The following is a 22,026-nucleotide window of genomic DNA, read 5'->3' as shown; positions in this document are numbered from 1 at the left end:
CTGAAAAAGTAAAACAAGGTTGTGACTTGGAGAAAGATGGGGGAAGGCTGATAGGCTGGGAGAGAGGTGGGGCGCCCTCCTTGAGGTGACAGTGGTTGAGGTCAGAATGAGAAGTCATGTATTGATCTGGAGGCAAGTGTTCTAGGCAGAGCCATCATCAAGTCCAAAGGCTCAGAGAAGAGGAGAGATGACCCAAGTGGCGTGAGCACCATGAGCAAGGAGGGCGACGTCAGGAGATGGGAAATCAAGACCGCAAACAGGCCTATAGGCCCTGGGAAAGGTTTATAGCTGGTGCAATGGGAAACCCTGGACCGGAGTGACATCATGGAATTTACATTTTAAAGAGATCACTTTGGTTGCTGTGTGCTAAGTTTGAGGATGTCAAGATATAATCAATTGAGGATATCAAGTAGACAGTTAAAATATATAAATTTGGAGTTCATGGAAGAGCCTCATCTATAAATATAAATTAGGGGGCATATAAGTGGTACTGTAGGCCACATAGCTAGATGAGATCTGTTTACGAGAGGGAGGAGATCGGCTGAGAAACATGCCAAGAACCCCAGCTTTGGAGAAGAAGCCCAACTCTGAGAGGTGGGCAGAGAACATGGAGACAGCGAAGGAAACCACGACTGGCTCCAAAAGAAAGAACTTTCTTTGGAATTCTGGGTGTTTTTTTTTAACCATGGTCAGAGTGGTCTTCTCTTACAGAGAGTGCCAAATTTGCAATTCAACTAATATTTACTGATCACCTACTGTGGGCAGGACGCTGTGCCAAGTTCTGGAGAGGCAAAGGCAGATAGGACCCAATCCTTGCCCTCTAGGAATTCTCGAGCCAGCTGGAGAGATAGGCTTTTAGGTAACTAACTTAGGACCATAGAAGCATGAATTTGGTACCCTAATAAAGGCAAGAACATCAAGAGCGCAGGAGCAGAGAGATGTGCCGTACAGTGTCTGATGACTTTACTTGCATCATCTCATGCAGTCCTTGCAATAACCATTGTTATCCCCCATTTTACAGAAGAAGGAACTGACTCTTAGAAATAGTGAAGGATACACAATGGACAGATAGTAAGCCTGGAAACACAGCCGATCTGCTGACTTCATTGCCCAAGTGCTTAATCACTTTTTAAAGTTTTATGACAGTCTGATAGGGCTGGAGCATAAGGTTCCTGGGAAGATGGAGGGGCCAGAGAATGAGGCACAAGGAGATAAAGTGGAAAGGTGGGAAGGGCCAAATCGATCCAGGTCTTGAATGCCAGCAGCAGGAGTTTGGATTTGGTTCTTCCAGCCAGCATTCTTCAATCTCAGCACATTGACATTTTGGGTCAGATTAATTCTTTGGTGATCCCCTGTACTGTAGGATGTTTAGCAGTATCCCTGGCTTTGACTCATTAGATGCCAACAGCACTCCCTCCCACAGTTGTGACAACTGAAAATGTCTCCAGACCTTGCCAAATGACCCCCTGGGTGTGTGTGTGTGCGCAAAATTGGTCCCCAGTTGAGAACCACTGTTCTAGGCGCTGGTGGGATTTGAGGTTTTGAAAGGAATGTGACAAGATAAGCACTAGGAGTGCTCTCTTAGCACAAATAATCTCTACCATTGTTATGCGCATAATGTGAGAAATTGTATTATATTTCATTTTGATAAGTTGGAACCAACCGTACCACTTCAGTAACATTGCTGCAGAGTCTGTTTATTTTTTGACAAACAAGTAGATTAAGTTGACCATGTGTTCCTCAAGGGCAGTGACCATTGTGGCTTCTTTTTTTATTATAGTCTCAGGTCCTAGCACAGTGAAAATTACATGAGTGGGTGAATTTTTAAATTTTATCATAAACATAATTGTATTTATCTTTAGGATATCATGCTGACATCAGAGATTAGTCAGAATCTTTATTAGTCTGACATATAAAGACAAGTTTCTTTGTTTGCAAGCAAAGAAAGCTACCTGTTTTAATCTTTTGATCCAAAAATTCTACAAATAGAAAAAAATGCAGACTTTGTTTACAGGTTTATTTTCCAGATGGAAAAGGCCCATGTGATTGTTGCAGCATCCACAGGGTTTTCTTCAACCTGTAAGAATATAGTTAATTGTTCACTGTATAAAGCACATTGGGGTGACTCAATGCAATTTAATTCAGCATTTATTGAACTACTCCTGTGAACTGGGTACTAGGAGAAGGAAAAAGTCAGAGTTTCCATTCTCTAGATGCATCTGATCAAAAGGGATGTCAGGCTTACCAGGGCCTGCCTGACCTTGTTTGTTCTGTCTCTTACCAGCAGTGTGATCTTGGGCCACTCAGGGCCACATTATGACTTTTGTAGGCCCTAGGCAGTTTTCCCTTCATGGACTCCTTCCTCCATAAAAAAAAGTATTTAAAGATGTATTTATGACTGCATTGGTGTAAAGACAAATATAATGCAGGCTGAAGTCATTATTATACATATATATATACTCATTATTATTATATTCACTTTTTTCCCTGATTTTTAAAAGAAATTAATATTTTAACATTTTCTTGGGCTCTAAGCATTGTGCCTACTGTGCCTAATGGATAAGTTGGCTCTGGGGCCAATTATTTACCTCACTTATTTCTCACTTCCTTCTCTTTAAAATTCCAGTTTCGAAGGGTTGTTATAAGGATTACTTGAAATACGTAGAAGCTGCATGGGGGTAAACCAAGTCTGATTTGTTCTCTACTGTGTACCTAGGGCACTTGGAACAGAGTAAGCACTCAACAAGATGAATGTGAAATTATCCACACAGTGCCAGAATACAAGGTGTGATAAAAAAATATGGTGAATGCTTACATTTAAAAAAAATGTATTACAGTAAAAGACACATTGCTATTAATTCCCCTCAAATACTCCCCCTCGCTTCAAACACACTTATCCCATCATTTTTGCCACTTTCTGAAGCAGTTCTGGAAGTCCTCTTTCGTGAGTGTCTTTAGTTGTGCTGTCGTGGCTGCCTCGATGTCTTGAATCATTTTGACTTTGGGGAAGAGCCAGAAGTCGCATGCTGCCAGATCCGGTGAATAAGGTGAATGAGGACACACCATAATGTTTTTATTGGACAGAAATTGCCATATACCAGAAGCGATGTGTGACAGGAAGCCTTTCTGTTGTGATCAATAAATACAGTGAATGCTGCTGCCAAGTGCCATCCAACAGAAAAGCAGGGATCTTCAATATGGGAAGCAGTGCGTCGAACCTATGTAACAGTGAGTGACAAGTTTCAATTTGTTTGGTGCAGTCAGTTGGGTGTGAGCTGCAATTGAGAAAAGATATGTTTTAAATTGTGGCGTAAAACATCCTCCATTATGACAATGCTCTGTGTCACATATTGCTTCTGGTATATGGCAGTTTCTGTCAAATAAAAACATTACAGTGTGTCTTCATCCACCTTCATCCACCAGATCTGGCACTATGCGACTTCTGGCTCTTCCCCAAAGTTAAAATGATTCAGAACATTGAGGCAGCCATGATAGCGCAACTAGACACTCACAAAAGAGGACTTTCAGAACTGCTTCCGAAAGTGGCAAGAACGATGGGATAAGTGTGTTCAAAGTGAGGGGGAGTACTTTGAGGGGGATTAATGACAATGCATCTTTTACTGTAATATATTATTTTTTAATTTAAACATTCACTGTATTGTTTGAATCACACCTTATACAGTAGACACATGGTAACTATCAGATTTCTTTCACCAGACCTCCTAGGGAACAGTTAAGGACATACATAGTAGGTACCAGAAAGCTGAAGTACATGGTACAGACCCTGATTGAAACAGAAATTTGGGCCAGGAAGGATTTATGGATCACTCACTTCACATGCTTCTTAATTTTTTATTTGTCAGTGCATCCATCCACCCCCTGGGTCCACTTAATTGTATCATAACACAATCATTAGCTATATAAATAGGAAAAGGGAGTGTTGAAAACCATCAATTTTATACTCCTGTATGATATATAGTGGGGTGCCAGAAAAATGTATACATGTGGACACTTTGGTCAACATTGCTCAAGCAGTAGTTCCCATAATCAGAAGTGTCTGGACGCTGATGGTAACCACTTGGAGCACCTCTTATAATTGCAGAATTCATCTTTTGTTATTGGTATATATTGAGTAATAGAATTTTAAATTTTAATACAGTTTTCCTTCCTTAAAATGTGGATACTTTTTTGCATATTTATATGCAAGGAGTTGTATCAGCATTGCCATGTGTCTCCAAATCCTCTGTAGATTTAATTACAAAGCTACAAAGTAAGGGCATAAATTATGCACCAAGGCCATGTTTTGGAAATCACTGTGTATGTAGTCTTGGGAATTAGATAGGAGGTTAGATCTTTGTAATTGATATGCTCTCACTTAAGAGTTGAAACCCAGTGGATCTGTGAGAATTTTTTCTGTCTAAAGACAGTATAGCGTATTTGCCATTCGGCAGGGCTAGCTGGGCATTTAAACCCCAAACAGTAGATACGGGAAGGAGAGGAACTCTGTAAATAGTTATCCAATCCAGCCCAGGTCTCCGTCTCTAGCCTCATCTCCCATCATGGTTTCACTGGTTCCTCTCACTCCACAGTATGCAGAAAGATATGCCATTTCCCAAATGCACCATACATAATCTCAAGCCACTGTGTCTTTACTGTTCTCTTTGGAATATTCTTCTCCTCTTCACTCTGGAAAACCCTTGAGAGAGTGCCTATTCCGAGTAGCTACTCTAGAGATGTTAATTTCTCTTCCCTGAGTAAGAAAACAGGTTTCATGTTGGTAAGCTCAGCTCAGATGTTATTATTCCCTTTGGAAGCTTCTCCTACCTTCCCTGGGAAGAAGGAAAGAAAAGAGATGTGCTTGTGTTGGACACCAATTATGTAGAAGTACTATGCTGGGTCCTTTGCAATTATCACCTTATTTAATCATCAGGACAATTTTGTGTGGAAGATCTCCTTATTCTCAGTTCCCAGGTTAAGAACCTGAAGTCTAAAAGGTTAAGTATCTTGGCCAGGGTACCCTGCTAGTAAAGGGTGGAGGTGGAATTGGAACTGTTTTGCCAGGTTGTCTCTCCTCAAGCAAATCAGCTTCATTACCGGAGCTCTCAAAGTCCTTCCATCATACCCCCACCCTAACACATGTCTCACTGAATAGTAATGTATTCACCATTCAGTACGTACCTTCATAATCTGTCTCCTTCACTAAATTCTTGAAGCAGAGACCAAGTCTTACTTCTCTGTGTATCTTTAATGACTGGCATATAAGTGGGTGCTCAAGACACATCGATAGAATAAGGTGAATGGCAACAAAGCACTTTGCAGTCTGCAAGCCATTTTCAAATATATGATTTCACTTAATTCTAAATAAGCATAAGATAAAGCCACTGCCCTTGGAAGCCAGCAGTATAAATGAGAAAACAAGCTATATGCATGAAAAAAGATAACGAACAAAATATTATTAGGAATAACCTCATTATATACAGATATAATGAAATAAATTACCTGAGGCCTAGGAGAATGAGGACTGAGAAAAAAATTTTTAGACTTGGAGAGAAAACTATCTTAGAGAGCTCCATTTAGGGGAAGTGGGAGGACATTTTTAACACCTTACCTTGTTTCACCTTCTCAAAAAGCCAGTGAATTATGATTGCCTCTATTTCTCAGAAAGGAAATAAAGTCTCTATGTTTGAGGGGTTAAGTATTTTGAACAAGGTCACACAGCTGGTTTATAGCAAAACCTAATCTATGTTCCAGTCTCTAGGCGTCCTCATTTTCTTCTTCTCCTTCAACTTCTTCTCCTTCTTCTTTTTAATGATAGCTGGATTATTCTGTGCCAATATTTTAGGGGATACTAATAATTTATATGTTATTATTTACAGGCAATGAACACATTTTAGCAAGGGTTTCCTGGCTAAACATTGGGTGTAGTAGAATGAGTATGTGTCTTGGTTTGGGTTGGAATGTAAGTAACTTATTTAGGGTGTGATGTCAGGAAATCTGGGTGGGAGTAGAGTAGTGAGAAAAGGGAGTGAAGAAAACCAAAAATGTGTACGGTATCAGGCTAGTTACCATGGCAGCCAACTGGAACATTCAGGCTACAACAATGAAGAGGTGAGGAAGCTGGATCGCCAACGTGCCATCCACCATTGAGTTCAGGGCTACTTCTGGTGATATTAAACCTCTGAAACTCCCAGCTTGCTCTGCCCACAGGCCAAGTATGTTCTCTGGCCATAAGCAAAGAAACAAACCAACCTTTAGGCAAAGAACTGTAGGTAATTTTTTTTTTTTAATTGGGGAATTGGGGGATGGGAACAGTGCTGGGGAATTGGGGAATGGGAACAGACAAGTTGCTGTCCTTTTGTTCTTCAGTCTAGTTTTGGAGGCCGTTGCTTCACTGGCCCAAGTTGGCACCATCATTGCGCTCTTCCCGGGTGAGGCAGATCAGTCACCAGCTTCTGGACGGCCGCTCAAGGCGGCTGCTGGCCACTCACGCGGGCTGCAGGCTACACACGGTAGCCCATGGCAACCCACTGCAGCAGGGACTGCAGCCTACGCCGTCGCCGGCAACTCACGGCAGCCCAGCTCCAGGTTGAGCTGTTGTTCAGCATCTTAGCTGTAGAGGGCAGTGTCACTGGTCCTCATATGTGGGATCCAAACTGGGGCCCTCTGGCATCCCAAGCCAGCTCTTAACCAATGCGCCACTCAGCCGGCCCTGTAGCTAATTTTTATAAGTGGCCTTCAGTATGTAGAAGTGAATGCCAAGAAAATATGGACGAGAAACTGTTAGCATCTCCTACAGAAAGTAATAAGATACAAATCCTGCCTCTACCACTTTGTTCTACATTCAAAAGAAATTTATTAGGTATTTACTGTAAGTCCATCATACACTAGATCTGGGATTGACAAACTATGGTTTGAAGGCAAATCTGGCCTGCTGCTTGTTTTTAATAAGTGAAGTTTTATTGGAATACAGTCATGCCCATTCACTTACACTTTTGCCCTACAATGGCAGAGTTAAATATTTGTGATAGAGGATGTCTGGCCTGCAAAGCCTAAAATATCTACTACCTGGCACTTTACTAAAAATGTTTGCCAACTCCTGTGCTAGGTACTTGGGATACTGAGATGAATAATCTTATTCTCCTGTCCTTAAAGAATTTATAGTCTAATGAAAAAGACAGATGTGTAAACCTATAAATGCAAGAAAGTGTTACAAGTGCTACAGTAGCCATTCCAATGAGGCGATGGTGATTTATGACTAGTTGGGGGAGAAATCAAGAAAATTTTCATAAATGACATGACAGACACTAGCAGAATCCTGAAAGACAAGTAGGTACATTTTAGAGTCTAGACAAACAGAAAGGAAGTAAGACATTCAACACAGAGGGGGAAAAATAGCAAAGATGTAACATAGATGAACAATAAGATGAATTTAGGAAGCTAGTGTCCCATTTGGAGGTGGGGAGAGGACGACACAAACAGTAAGGCTGGGAAGTAAGGAGTTACATTTATCTTTTCTTTGGAAATATGAATGGCTCTCACAGTCAGTATGGAGGCCAGGTTGAAGGGGGCAATACTGGAGTTGATAACTCCAAGCTACTGTAGCAATCCAAGCATGAAATGGTGAGCGCTTGAGCCAAGGTGGTAACAGTGGACACAGAAAGGAAAGGCTATTTGTTTCCTGTATGGACTGAAACACTCCATCCTGTGACTAGGCTGGCTTAGGTGGCTGCTCTGTGTGCACCTCTGGTTCACCATGCATCACCCTGGTTTACCATGCATCATTACCATGCATCTGGTTTACAATGTGGCAGCACATTATGTTTCCTGTTGAGGACAGGAACCATGCATGACTGATCTCTATTCTTAGCACCTGGTCCAGGGTTTGACACGGAATTGCGGCTCAGTGAAGCCGACTTCCCTGAGAAAAGGAGTGAATGAATATACTTCAGATTGATGGCAGTGGTGACTTACTCTAAGCTTGCAGTCAAAATGTTGCTGTGTCAGCGCACATGGAGACCTAGACAGATACAGAATTAGGAAGAGGGCCTAGGAATTCGGCAGGGGTCCTGATAGGGACAGAAGGCTATTAGGACCTGACAGGGTGTCACTGTTTGAACTGATGCTTGTTTATTCTGGCTCCTTAAGAAGGCAGGCATAGTATGATTATAAGTGGCATATGCCCGGCAAATTCAGAGCTGATATAATTATCTGGTAGTATTTTTAATTGTATTATTTTTTATTTTGTCACAAAATAGCATTTTTCTTCTCATAAATACAATGTCTGTTACTTATAGAAAATTTGGAAAACACAAAAGAAGTATAAAGAAAGAAATAAAATCCTACAATCCCACAAACTGACTATGGATGTTTTTCTGCGTTTCCTCATAGTCTTCTGGAAGATATGTACATTTTTTATAAAATTAAAATTACACTGTATAACATACTGTTAAACATATTAACTATTTTATACTTATTTTTGTATATAATAATTTGGCATCATAATTTTTTCATTTATCCAAACAATTTTTAGTGGCTGCACATCAGCCACTAATTTTTTTTTTAATGGCTGCATTTTATCTTTTTCATGTTGTTGGACGTTTAGATTGTTTCCAGGATTCCACTATTCCAAACAACATCCTTGCACATTAATCTGATTACTTCCTTAATGATAGATTTCTAAATGTTCTTGACACTATTTTTGCTACAGCAACTGGAGAATATCCATGCTTGTCATGGGAAGGGATACCATACCTAACTGATTTCCACAAATCATTTATAAAACCCAAATAATTTACAAAACTCAACCTAGCTTCTTGAGTCTTCTGCTTAGGCCCCTGGGGAAGTGTGGGCACAGGGGAGCCTCCTTTTGTCATTGTTGTCATTTTCCAACTTGCTTCACTGAGGTTGTGGCACCTCTCCCTCAGCATTGCTCTCAACTCCAACCCCTGCCATCAAACAGGTAACTTCAACTTCCCTGTAAATAAAGTATCTAGCAGGGTGGCTTCACAATGCCACGACTTCCAGGTCTCCTGTAATCTATACCTCTCCTTCACTCTCCATTCCTATGGCTATACCCTCAACCTTCCAACACCGGAACTGTTCTACCTCTGAAATTGCAAACTCCCACCAGTTTCTGATTATAACCCTTATTAACTCCTCTACGCCAACCTAAGTACATACAAAATATAAGTAAAAACTATATTTCCAGCAAACCAGCTTCCCCTTCCCCTTTTATCCAGATGCCTGGGCTGCTTCTACTGGCCCATGCTGCCCATATCAAGCAATGTGCTAAGTTTGAGCATGTATATATGACCGAGTCCTCAAAGACCCCACTGTCAAGTGGGGCATTCAGACTCTCTGAACCAGTAAATGCAATAAGGTGTCCCGGGCTCTGCTAGAAGTTTGTTCAGAGTGCAGGCGGAGCACAAAGGGATGATGGGTCCATTCTATCTGAGGGAGGGAGGATGTTTGTGAATGTATAAAGTCGAGGGTAGCTGGGATGTGGGTCTCCAATGGGCACATTAGATAGGGAGAGCAAAAGACGAGTGTAGTGCTCTTTTTTCTCCATAGAACACTTACAGAGCCTAGATCTCCTAAAATATTTTCTCTCCCTTTCCCAGCTCCCTTTTAGCTCAAACTCATAGCCAAATTTTCCTAAACTTGATGTTTCACTTACTTGTTCTCTAGCTAGGAGAAAGGGTGGGAAAGAACTGGGATTTGTTTGTGGACAACATAGGCTGTGTCTTATTTTGCTTTTCCCATATTTAAGCTTGATCTTCTGTTTCCTCTCTTCCCAGCAAAGCACAGTCAAGTTTTTGTTAAGTTTCTGTCTTTTCCCTTAAGAAGGTAGTATTTTGTAAATTTTGTTTTATTTGATGCCCAACAAGTGCCAATTAAGCAACATGACAACAATAACAGCAATAACAAAAAGCAGTTGGAAGGAAGTTTAGGAAGAGAAGGCAGGAAACCAAGAACAACAGAATGCATTTTAAAGCAATTTGCACCTATAATCTTGCTGTGGAAAAACTAGAAATCACTTTTGTTAGAAACCAAAAAAAAAAAAAATCACATTTCTAAACAGCTGTAAAGGAAGGAAACTTCATATTGAGAAACACAAGCTGTTTTTGTTCTTCCTTCCTTTTTTTTTTTTTTTTTGCAAAAAACCCCAAAAACCTTGATTACCTAAATCATCATTCAGTTACACAAGTTGTTGGTATTGTCTCTGCCTGCCCCTTATTCCCTTCTATTTAATTCCATTATTTAATGAATTTTAAAATCTTAACTCTAAAATGTTTCTAAAAAAATACACAGTATAGTGTCTTTCCCACTCTTCATCTCTGCTGTCAATTGTCCAAGTTTATAATCTTTTTACTGCTTGCTTGGTTTTAAAAAGTCTCTTAGTTTGTCTTCTTGCCTCTGGTCTTGCCCCTCACGGTTTGTTCTCAATTTTGCTGCCAGAATGGTCTTTTAAAAATCATATCTTGGGCCAGCTGAGGGGTGCATTGGTTAAGAGTTGGCTTGGGATGCCAGCTCTGAGCAGCAGGGCCCCAGTTTGGATCCCACATAAGAGCCAGTGACGCTGCGCCCTCTACAGCTAAGATGGTGAACAACAGCTCAACCTGGACCTGGGCTGCAGACCCTGCTGCAGTGGGCTGCCATGAGCTACTGTGAGTGGCCGGCAGCTGCCGTGAGTCGCTGTGAGCAGCCGTCCAATGGCCGGCGAGCGACTGCCTCACCCAGGAAGAGCGCAATGATAATACCAACATGGGCCAGTGAAGCGACGTCCTCCACAACTGGACTGAAGAACAAAGGGACAGCAACTTGTCTGTTCCCCTCCCCCGATTCCCCAATGCTGTTCCCCTCCCTCAATTCCCCAATAAAATCTAAAAAAAAAAAAAATCATATCTTTGTGTAACATTTTTTTATATTCTAAATGGTGGGATGAATTAGTCCCAGTTCCTGTCCTTGATAAGCTTATGCTGTTTAATGGTTAACATCATCTCTACCTTCTGATTTTGAGTCTAATCCTCATTTTCTGCTCTGCTTCAGCTGCTACCTCATTCCACCAGAGGCCAGTCACTGAGGAATGTGGGAACAAGAACAGATATGTCTTCGCCATGTTTAATTTTAGCTGATGATCTAAAGCAGGTAGTTTGACACTGGGAGTAGAATGCAGACCTAGTGTTGTGCAATTGGACATGGTCTTAGGAATCAAGAACTGCCCTTGCTCCTGGCTTTCTTTCATGACCTGTGTTTTGACATTTGGAGCTAAGAAGAGCCTGCCAATGCCTGGTGATCAGATAAAAGTTAAAACTGATTTAGAATTTGATGATACTTCCTATGTCATATCAAAGACATTTATTTACACATAGACAATGTAAATATAGCTTGCAGCTGGGGTGGGATGGACCTGGGGTGAAAAGACCTATATTCTAATTCTGGTTCTGCTGTTTAATAGCTACGTGACCTGGGGCAAGCCACTCAATACCTCTATGTGCCACTGTCCTCCTTTGTAAAATGGGTATAATAATATAAATCTTGAAGGATTGTTGTGGGGATTAAAGGAGAAAATGTAGGTGATGGCGCTTAGCATAGTCCTTGGAACTTAGTAGGTTGGTTTCAATGGAACACATAATTCAGATCAAACAATAATAATTGAGCACCTTCTATGTGCCAGGCACCGGGCTAGTTTCTAGGGCTACAAAGATCAATAAAACAGGGTTCCTGCTATTAAGAAGCTAATGGAGGAGTAGTAATTAACACTCTGTAGATCTTTTAACTCAGTCTGAATCATGCGTTTCAAGATCCCAACACTTTGTTTTCTACCAAAAGACATCAGCAACATGAGGCTTTCTGCTGAATAATGTTTCTGGAACATTAAATTTCTGTGAGAAGTGTGTAGTATGTTTTGGGGAGACCATGTAATGTAATGAAAACACATATATGTGTTTATATTGACTCAGATACTCACCAATTAATACTATTAGGTACCTGAGCAAATAAATGCAAAGATATCTTGTGTTAATGGATTGCAAGAATTAATATTGTTAAAATGTCCATACTACCCAAAACCACTTATAGATTCAATCCCTGTCAAAATTTCAATGGCATTTTTTTTATAGAAAAAGAAAAAACTATCCTAAATTTTATTTGGAACCACAAAGCAATCCTGAGAAAGGAGAACAAAGGTGATGGCATCACACTTCCCAATTCCAATCTATATTACCAAGGTATAGTAGATAAAACAGTATGGTATTAGCCTAAAAACAGATCAACAGAACAGAATAGAGAGCCTAAGAAGTAAAACCTTGCATATACAGTCAACTAATATTTGACAAGGGAGCCAAGAATACTCACTGGAGAAAAGACAGTCTCTTCAATAAATGGTATTGGGAAAACTGGATATTCACATGCAAAAGAATGAAATTAGACACTTAATTTACACCACTGACAAAAATTAACTCTACATGGATTAAAGACTTAAATGTAAGACCTGAAACCATAAATTTCCTAGAAGAAAACATTAAGTAGAAAACTTTTTCACATTGGTCTTGGCAATTATTATTATTATTATTATTATTTTGGATATGACTCCTAAAGCACAAGCAACAAAAGCAAAAATAAATATGTGGGACTACATCAAACTAAAAGGTAGTCAGAAGGTAAAAACTTCCAGTTATAAGGTAAATAAGTTCTGGGGATGTAATGTACAGCATGGTGACTCTAGTTAACAATAATGTATTGTATATTTGAAAGTTGCTAAGAGAGATCTTAAAAGTTCTCATCACAAGAAAAAAATTGTGAGGTGAGGTGATGGATGTTAACTAAACTTAACATTTCACTATATATATATCAAATCATTAAGTTGTATACCTTAAACTTATACAATGTTATATGTCAATTATATCTCAATAACTGGGAAAAAAAGATATCAAACAGACGAAGCATGAGAAATTTTATCTTACTTTAGGTTTTTATCTAATTTGATTAGCCAGCAAGTAGGTTCTCTGTTTAGCTTCCTCAGTGATATTCTTTTTCCTAGAACTTCTGTTATCAGCAAAGAGAAGAGATTCACAACACAGCATCTGAATAAACAAAATACTATTTAAGTCCAAGATAAAAGAAAAAAAATAAAAAGAAAATAAAAAGGAAACCTCTCCCTTGACCTCACTCACTGTCAGTTAGAGCTAATAATGCCCCACCTCTCAGTTTTGATTTTAGCTCTTTCCCTTGATATTTGCATGGGGCCTTCTTTTCTTTCACATCTCAATTTAAATGCCATTTCCTGAGGGTCCCTGCCCTGACCACCCAATATAAAGTAGCCACACATTGGTTTCTTATTCTATCAACTTAAATTCTCTGCAAAGCAATTATCAGTATTATATGTTTTTCTTGTTTAGTGTTTACTTTCCATCATTGAATTTAAGCTCTTAGAAAGCAAGAAACTTCTCTGGCTCATTCACTGTTGAATTCTCAGAACGTCCAACAGTGCTTGGATATAGGAGGACAATACTTCCATAGTCCTTATCAGCTCTAAGTGATCTGCCCTTACTTCTCTGACCTTGTCTCTTACTTCTCTCCCTGGTTCACTGCTCTGCTCACACTGAACTCCTTGCTGTTCCTTCAAAATGCCTGACTCATGGTCTTTGCACCTGCTATTCCTTCTCCCTGGAAGGCTCTTTCCCCAGCCTCCCTCCTTCACTTTCTTTAGGTCTTTGCTCAAAAGTAACCTTCTCATCTAGGTCTTCCCTATTTGGGAATTTTAAATTGCAGCTCCAACTCTCTGCCTCTTTCCTTGCCTGATTTTTCTCCACAGTACTTACCATTTTTAATATACTATATCATTTACTATTTATTTTACTGCCTGTTCCCCTCTACTCCTCATGACGTCTCTGCTGAATGCTGAAAGCCTAACACAGTATCTAGCAATAAACAGCAAATATTTATAAAATGAACGGATTTCTGTAATGAATGCATAAATGAATATCAGATGTGAAATCTTTTGAAAATGTTAGGAGCCATCATGGCTAGTAAAATTATTTCTGTTAATAAATACTTTTAATAGCAGTACTCATGCTTGTATTTCTTACATCCCTGGCACAGCTACAGACAACAGGCTCCCAAAGAATGCGTGTTTTAGGACGGTACCTGGGTGCCTAAGTTAGCGGAGTCCAAGTGGAGGAGCAGCCGCGGGACCCGCCCCTTCCCGGCCCCTTCCCTTCCCAGTCCCGCCCCTTTCCGCGGCGGCCCCGCCCCCCGCAAGCTCAATGCCTTATAGGCGAGTGACGTCAGGCCGTTTGTTATCATTGGCGGCTCCCAAGATGGCGTCCATCATGGAGGGGCCGCTGAGCAAATGGACTAACGTGATGAAGGGCTGGCAGTACCGTTGGTTTGTGCTGGACTACAATGCAGGGCTGCTCTCCTACTACACGGTGAGTCCTCGGGGAGGTTGAAGCTCCGAGCTTCTCGCGGGTCGCAATTCCTGGGTGGAGGGGGGCAGTGCTTTTTGGTAGCCGGGTTGAGGTTGCTAGGCTGGGGGTGCCGCCGTACGAGAGGGTTCCCTGGGAAAGGAGTGTTTTACGTCCGGGATAGCCAATAAGGGCGAAGGAGATTCCGGTGCAGCCAATAAGCAGATACTGGCTGTCTGATTTATGGGTTGGGGGCGAGCCGCGTTCCTTTCTTAGTGTGGGGTATTAAGCGGTGGTGGGGTCCAGCGGGCTTGTACTTGGGCCGTGAGGGAGGTCGTAGTCACGGTTTATAGGGCTCTGTGGCGCTGTCTGTGCGGTCTCCCCACGTTGTCATGGACTGGACACGGACTCCCCTCCAGGCCCTGTAGACGGCCGCGCCCCTTTGCTTCCCTCCAGGGATTGAAGAGCGTCGTTTGGCCAGGTCCCTAGGTGACCGGCCCAGGAGCAGCACAATGGGGTCCAAAATCCCTCCCGTTTGCTCAAGTTGAGTGTTTCATGAATGGGACGCACTGCTTTATTCAGCGGGAGGCGAGCCTAACCGACGCCTTAACTTTTGAGAGACGAGGATTTCCTACACAGAAGTCTCTAGTTAGCAAAGAGAGAATGGATAGTGCGGTGTCTCCTGAAAGTTATATTCTGGGCAGGGCTGAGTTCACAGCTTGATTGTTGTTAAACACGAATCAGTGGCCGTGGGCAAGTCCATGAATTGCTATGAATCTTATGTTCTGACTATCTCCTCCACCCCCATCACATTAGAAACGGAAGGTGGGTGGTATTAAGAGAAATTACTTTCAAAGATAACTTGTTTGAATGGTGTATAGTTAATAATAGCTAGTGAGAGGGAGGAAACGACTGAAAAGGACAAAAAGCAATGTCTTGAAGGCTTAGGAAATAATAGAAGAGACAAAATGTGGAAGAAGGGTTAATGGTGACGATTGTATTTATTCGTTCATTTCAAAATATTTATTAAGCTCCCACTCTATGTTAATTATTGCTTTAGGCTAGGTGTGTGTGGGTCGTCGGTGTGTACGCTCTTGCGCTCTTCCGTAGTGTGAGCAAGAATCAACAGAGTTGAAGACAGTGACCATTCCTCTTCCCTGGAACTTATATTTAAGTCTAGTTGTTCCTTTAATTCACTTTACTAACAACTCCGCAAGGTAGGTATTTATTATCCCCAGTTTATTTCCCCATTTTATAGTTTTGGAATCTGAGCAACCAGGCTTTTAAGCAGTTTGCGCAAGATTGCAGAGCTAGTAGTAAATGGTGTAATCAGGATTCCAAATTTTTTCCACTAAAATTCAGTTTGATTACAGAAAGGAGAAAAGTGCAAGCTTGTGATTATTGAAGGCAAGCCTGTAGGAGTACAAAGTATAACTTTCAGCATCCTTCAACTATCAACTTCCTTTCTCTACATAATTTTTAAAGGGAACAAAGATTAGGTAGCCATGAAAGAGAGGCAAGTGAATATTACATCCTGAAAACTCTGGAATTATGAAATCCCCTGGCTCAGATAAATGAAGAATAGTACTGGGTTTCAGTAGATCTGATATAAGAAAATCCCATGGAATTTTTCCAACCTATTCAAGGTGGATTAATTCCAATGAGCGGCACTATGGAATTAAGTTAACTCAGCAAATCCCAAATTTGTGTGGGGCTGCATCTAGGACCATGCTGGGTTACAGGCCCCACCTGGGGCTCTTGGGAGCTCTTAGCCCAGACACAATTTTCTTTTCTACTGTTTTTCTTCCTTTAGTGTAGCCTTTTTCGGCCTCCTTGCCCTTTTAGTTTCTGAATGCCTTGACAAATTTCTCCTTGTCTTACTGACTAAGGTATACAGGTTTTTCATAGATTCCCATCTCCCATCCCCCAATACTCAGCTTCCCTCCTGAGACTAGATTCTTAAAAACATCATCCTTGCCAACAGAAAGAGGTATCGTATTTCTCACTAATGGCTATTTAGAAGTTTTGTGGTTTTTCCCCCCCTAGTTCTTTGGTGTTAAAGTATTTGCTTACAGAGAAATATTGTAAGATAAAATGATCTTGTGAAAATAATACCCAATCCCAGATTAGAGGAGGTCCGGTAAAGATGGGGAAAAGATAGTTATTCACTTAAAGAGAAAGTAGGGGGCACAGTGAATGTTGGCAGTGAATTCTGTACACTTGGACATTGTTTCAGTACATTAGGATTCAGAAGGATTTGAAGATACAGCTAAATGCTTGCATGTGGCTGATAATTTGGAGCTACATCTTCCAGGAAGGGTATCTGAATTAGTTGCAGAACCTTTTAAACAGAGCAGTAAATAGCAAGTCACTCTATTCCTTGTTTCAAAAATCACTTGGGCTCTGGTCTGACTCTGTGGTTGTAGGTTTGTTCTAGGGTGGCCATGAGAAACCTTTATTAAACAAGATTGGCCTTGCTTTAGAGTCAGCCTGTACTGAAAATAGATATGGGGATAATGTCAGGGGTGGGTTAGAATCACGGAAATTGCTGTGAACATAGATTCACCCAAAATTTAACCTCAGCCGGGATCTTCTCCTTTGGGCCTGGGCCCAAACTCAAACCCAAACCCATCCCCTGGGAATGGATAATATTTTTACTGTACATTTCTTTTGTTTTCATAGCCTGTGTACCTTCACTTTTTGAAAAAGAGCTTAATATATTATTACTCTGCTCAATACAGGCACAGAGAAACCGATTACCTCCTCTAGGAAAGTAGATTTAGATAATCTTTACAGTTCTAGCTCAGTTTCTTAATTATTAGAAACAATATAATGTAATTCATTCAGCAAGCATTTACTTGAGGCCGACTTTGTAATAGGCATTGCATTATATGCTGGAGGTGCAAGGAGAAAGATTCCCATTTAGGAACTCAATCTAGCAGAGCAGACACCTAAACATAATTTCAAAACAGTATGATAAATTCTACAATAGAAATAAGAATAGACTGCTGTGGGAACATTGCCTGAAAAAGGCCAGAGAGACATTTGAGCCTAGACTTAAAGGATAACGGTAGAAGAGAAGAAGGGCATTCCAGGCAATGGGAAGTGTGCTCAAATTGGGAAGCTTGAGAACATAAGGGGTATTAAAAAGATATTGAGAATTTCTGAGTATCTCTAGTGTAAAAGTGAGTTTGGGAGATAACAGGAGACTGAGTCCAGAATATATTTGAAGCCATAGATAGGTCAGGCCTGGAGATAAAAGAACTGTTAGATTATAGCACAGAATTTGTTAGTTGAATTTTTATTAGATGAGATGCCCAGGGAGGGCTATGGGTATAAATTTGGGGACACTGTGTGAACAGCTAACCATTTATGTGAATCATGATCACAAAGGAAGATGTAAAGAAGGAAAAGTGAGAGAGGTATAAACGTGAGGAGTTGGAAAGTGGAGTGGTGGGTCATGCCTTGTAAATTTATCAAATATTTATTGAGTACCTATTGTGTGCCAGACACTATGCTAGGAAGAGGGGTTAAAATGGTAAATAAGATGGAAATTGTCCATGCTCTCATGATACCTAGAGTCTACTGGGGCATGTAGCAAGTGAGAGGTGATAGGGGAAGCATAGGATGTTTGGGGGGTACATAGATGGATTACTTGAGTCAGTCTGGGAGGGTCAAGAAAAGTTTCCTAGAAGAAGCAGGTTTACTGTGACCTTAATGATGATTAGGAGTTAGCCATGTGAACAGAGAAAGAAGTTTAAACTGTTTGAGACAGAGGTAGTAAATGTTTTTGGAGGAGGCATGGGTCAGGAGCCTTTCAGTCCTGGAGCTTGGGCTGTGAGATACCTGTTGTGAGATGAGCCTGAGAGGTAAGCAGGGGCCAGATAATGAAAGGCTTTCTTGGTAAACCATGCTAAGGAATTTGAACTCCACCCCCAGGACAGTCATTTAAGTGTTGTAAACTCCTTTTATTATAGAAAAAACTTTTATAATAGAAAATTTCAAACATACATAAAAGGATAGTAAAATGAATTCCTGTCATTCAAATTGTACAATTATCAACCTATGGCCAGTCTTGTTTCATTAATGCTCCCATCAACTCCTTCCTTCCCCAGTGGATTATTTTAAAGCAGATCCCAGGCACCATATCATTTCACTTGTGAATATTTTAGTATGTATTACTAAAAGTTAAGGTCTCTCAAAAAATGTTATCACAATACCATTTTACAACTAAATAACAATAATAATTAAATATCAAGTGTTCATTTCTTTAATTGTCTCAAACATCTCTCCCTCACCAGTTGGTTTATTTGAGTCAGGATTCCAAAGGAGATCCACACATAAAAACTTGTCTCTTTTAATCTATACATCCTCCTCTCTTTTTTTTTCTTTTGCCATTTATTTGTTGAAGAAACCAGGTCATTTGTTCTGTAGAATTTTCCACATTCATTTTGCTGATAACATCCTTGTGGTATGTTTAAACATGTTCTTTTGTCCTCTGTATTTCCTATAAACTGGTAGTTAGAGCTAGAATCTTAATCAAATTCAGTTGTTTTTTTTCCCTTAGGAGCAAGAATACTTCATAGATGGAACAGATTACATCAAGTGGCACATGATGCCTGGTCGTCTCTATGATTTTAAAATTGATTAATAGGTGCAAGTGAAATTTCTATTCTTTAAATACTCTTATTACAGAGAAATAATCAGGAGATCATATTTATAGGACTTAGTGATTGATTGGATGTGAGTGAAAGGGGAGGAAGAGTGATGAAAGCCAGGTTTTTGGTTTTACCTGGATTAATGCTAATAGGGAAATAGGAAGAACAGGTTAGGGGAGAAGATGGTTGCTTTGGGTCATGTTGAAATGCATATAAAGATTTCATATAGTCTGGAATTTAGGAAAAAATGTGGGTCACAAATAAATACTGGCTTTACACATATGGAGAGTTGAGTGTGAGAATAGAGAACTTTGGATAGGATGCTAAGAAACACCATTGGATTAGTTATCTATTGCTTTGTAATAAATTACCTCAAAAGGTAGCAACTTAAAACAACAAACATTTATTATCTCATAGTTTCAGTGGCTCAGAGCTTTGGGAGTGACAGCTAGGTGGTTCTGTCTCAGGGTCTTTCATGAAGTTGCAGTCAAGACATTGGCTAGGGTCACAGTCCTCTGAAAGGCTTGACTTTGACTGGAGCAGAGGATCTGCTGCCAAGATGGCTCACCCTCGCAGCTGTTGGTAGAAAGCCTCAGTTCCTCACCAACCAGCCTCTCCATTGAGCTACATGAGTATCATCGTGACAGGCATTGACTTCACCCAGAAGGAGTGATCCCAGTCAGAGCAAGGAGGAAGCCACCGTGCCTTTTGTCACCTGGTCTGAGAACATCACTTCTTCCTTATCCTGTTCTTCAGAAATGAAGCATTAAGTTCAGCTCAGGGGATGGGAATTTTAGGTAAGGAGAGGAGAATTAGGCTCTACTTTTTGAAAGGCATGTCAAAGAATTTGTAGACAGATTTTAAACCACCACAATCACATTTAAGGGATTGGTCAGAGAAAAACACCTGTACAGGAGAGTGAAAAGGGCCAGCCAGAGATATAAGGGAAAAAACCGAAAAGAATGTGGCAGTCAAGTGGGACTAATGAGTTGATTTGAATACTGTTGAGAGGATTGAATAGACATCTTAAAAAATATTCATTGGATTGGTCAATTTGGACATCATTGATGCCCTTAGTGAGAGCAGTTTCTATGGAGCGATGGGCTTGGCTTGGAAGGCAGATTAGAGTGGTTTGAAGAGTAAATAGGAGATAAGAAGTAGAGAAAGTGAGTGTAGGTTATTCAAGATGTTTGACTGAAAGAAGCAGAGAGGGATATGGAATTGAGGGGAAGGGCTTCTAAGATAGGAGTATGCTTAAATGCTGTAGCATAGGAAGCAAGGGCCATGTTAAAAATGAGGGCGGAGTCAGGATTTAAGGAGTGTAGTGAAGATTTACATCAGTGGCCTTGGGAACTTGAAAAGGGATAATTTGGGACATGTTAAAGGTTAATCACATTGTATAAGGAACTAGCTGAGATTATAAAATATGATTTGTTTAGCCATTACCCATAAATGTTCATTTCTTTCTTGATTTGTATTGCTTATGTAACATTTTGAAGAGAAAGTTAGAAACAGTGAATGAATGAGTTACTAGCACTACTCAAAGTTTTCTTCCTAAAAAGAATCATTAGAGAAGTCATGTATTCTTTGCAATTACATGCTGACTGGAAGAGACTCATAATGACTTCGCATTTCAAAACCACTAGTAGTCAAAACATGTTTAAGTGTGATTTGGCAGTCCTTGGCAGTATCTAGAAGATGATGAAAAATCGGCCATCTGATTCTTGGATTTTTGGTTTTTGAAGAGCTAAAGTATATGTATTTCTCTTGCAAAGATGTACAAGAGGTAGTCCCAGATTCTCCTAGAAAGATATCAGCACCACTCCCATCAACCAATTAAAAGTGAATTTATATACTTTTATAAACTGTTTATGAATATATCAAATGTGATTTTTATTAAGCTTGCATGGTACATAGTAATTGTCCAAATCTAATAAAGTAGCTTTAGAGTTGTAGAAGAAACAGAAGAAAAATTGTATCTAATCTGTCCTGAAAAAAAACAAAAACAAAGAAACCTCCTAAAATGATAAATAGTATCTATCAGTGGGAAGAGGAATGCGGAAATTTTGTATCTTTTGTTTTCCTTGAATACTCTAGTCAACCTTGATTTTTCCCTATTCTAATACTCTTGAGCTTTGCTCATATAAATCTTTTAGGCATTTAATCATTTTATATCTGTTATAATTAGCTGTATCTCTAGTACATTCTTTATTTGTACAGCAAGCTTGTAAACTCTTTGAAGGTCGTACTGAGCATTATAATCTTCAAGCCCTACAATGTGGCACGTTGTTCTCATAGTGAACGATAAGTCTAAGTCCTTCAAACGAAGCTTAAAGAGGAGATGCAGAGGGCTGTTTTGGAATTGTTGCTTACACAGCCTTATAAGTTTTGCAGAATATACTAATAGCAAATATGTACATTTCCATGATTTATGTAAAACCTGATGAGCTTGTGTTAACAACAGTAGCTTCTGTTTAATCATCTAGAGCCTGTCAAACTGTGTGGGATCTTTTGCAGCGGTTCTCAACCTTCCTAATGTCGCGACCCCTTAATACAGTTCCTCATGTTGTGGTAACCCCCAACCATAAAATTATTTTTGTTGCTACTCTATAACTAATTTTACTACTGTTATGAATCGTAATGTAAATATCTTTTTGTTTTCCAATGGTCTTAGGCAATCCCTGTGAAAGGGTTGTTGGACCCCCAAAGGGGTCGCGACCCACAGGTTGAGAACCGCTGGTAGTGTGTTATATTAGTCAAGCAGTCAGTTCTTGTTTCTGTTGCAAGCAGTTTTGTTGATAGTAATAATTTGTAGAAGGACAGAAAGTATAATTCTTAAATATGCTACTCCTATATGTGGCAATTGTCATAGGATTAGATTTTCAAATAGTTACATAATCCCAATGAAAGCTAGACAATACAATACAATACACAAGTGATTTTAGATTAAGGATTGGAGA

The 22,026-nt window shown here is 40.1% G+C and overlaps 1 long non-coding RNA gene across 1 annotated transcript in view; it reads left to right on the top strand.

Annotated features, from left to right (window-relative positions):
- The window catches only part of LOC109376404 (uncharacterized), a 32,952-nt gene extending 18,767 nt beyond the window's left edge, over window positions 1–14,185 (top strand). The window contains exon 3 of the long non-coding RNA XR_002122732.1: window positions 14,104–14,185. This is a non-coding gene — a long non-coding RNA (uncharacterized LOC109376404). The remainder of the gene's footprint in view (window positions 1–14,103) is intronic.
- The last annotated feature ends 7,841 nt before the right edge of the window (window positions 14,186–22,026 follow it).

The sequence above is a fragment of the Hipposideros armiger genome, unplaced genomic scaffold (assembly GCF_001890085.2).
Source record: "Hipposideros armiger isolate ML-2016 unplaced genomic scaffold, ASM189008v1 scaffold_1120, whole genome shotgun sequence".
Classification (NCBI taxonomy): Eukaryota; Metazoa; Chordata; class Mammalia; order Chiroptera; family Hipposideridae; genus Hipposideros; species Hipposideros armiger.
Note: the sequence above shows the minus strand (reverse complement) of the source record. Positions and strands in the feature narration are given on the sequence as shown.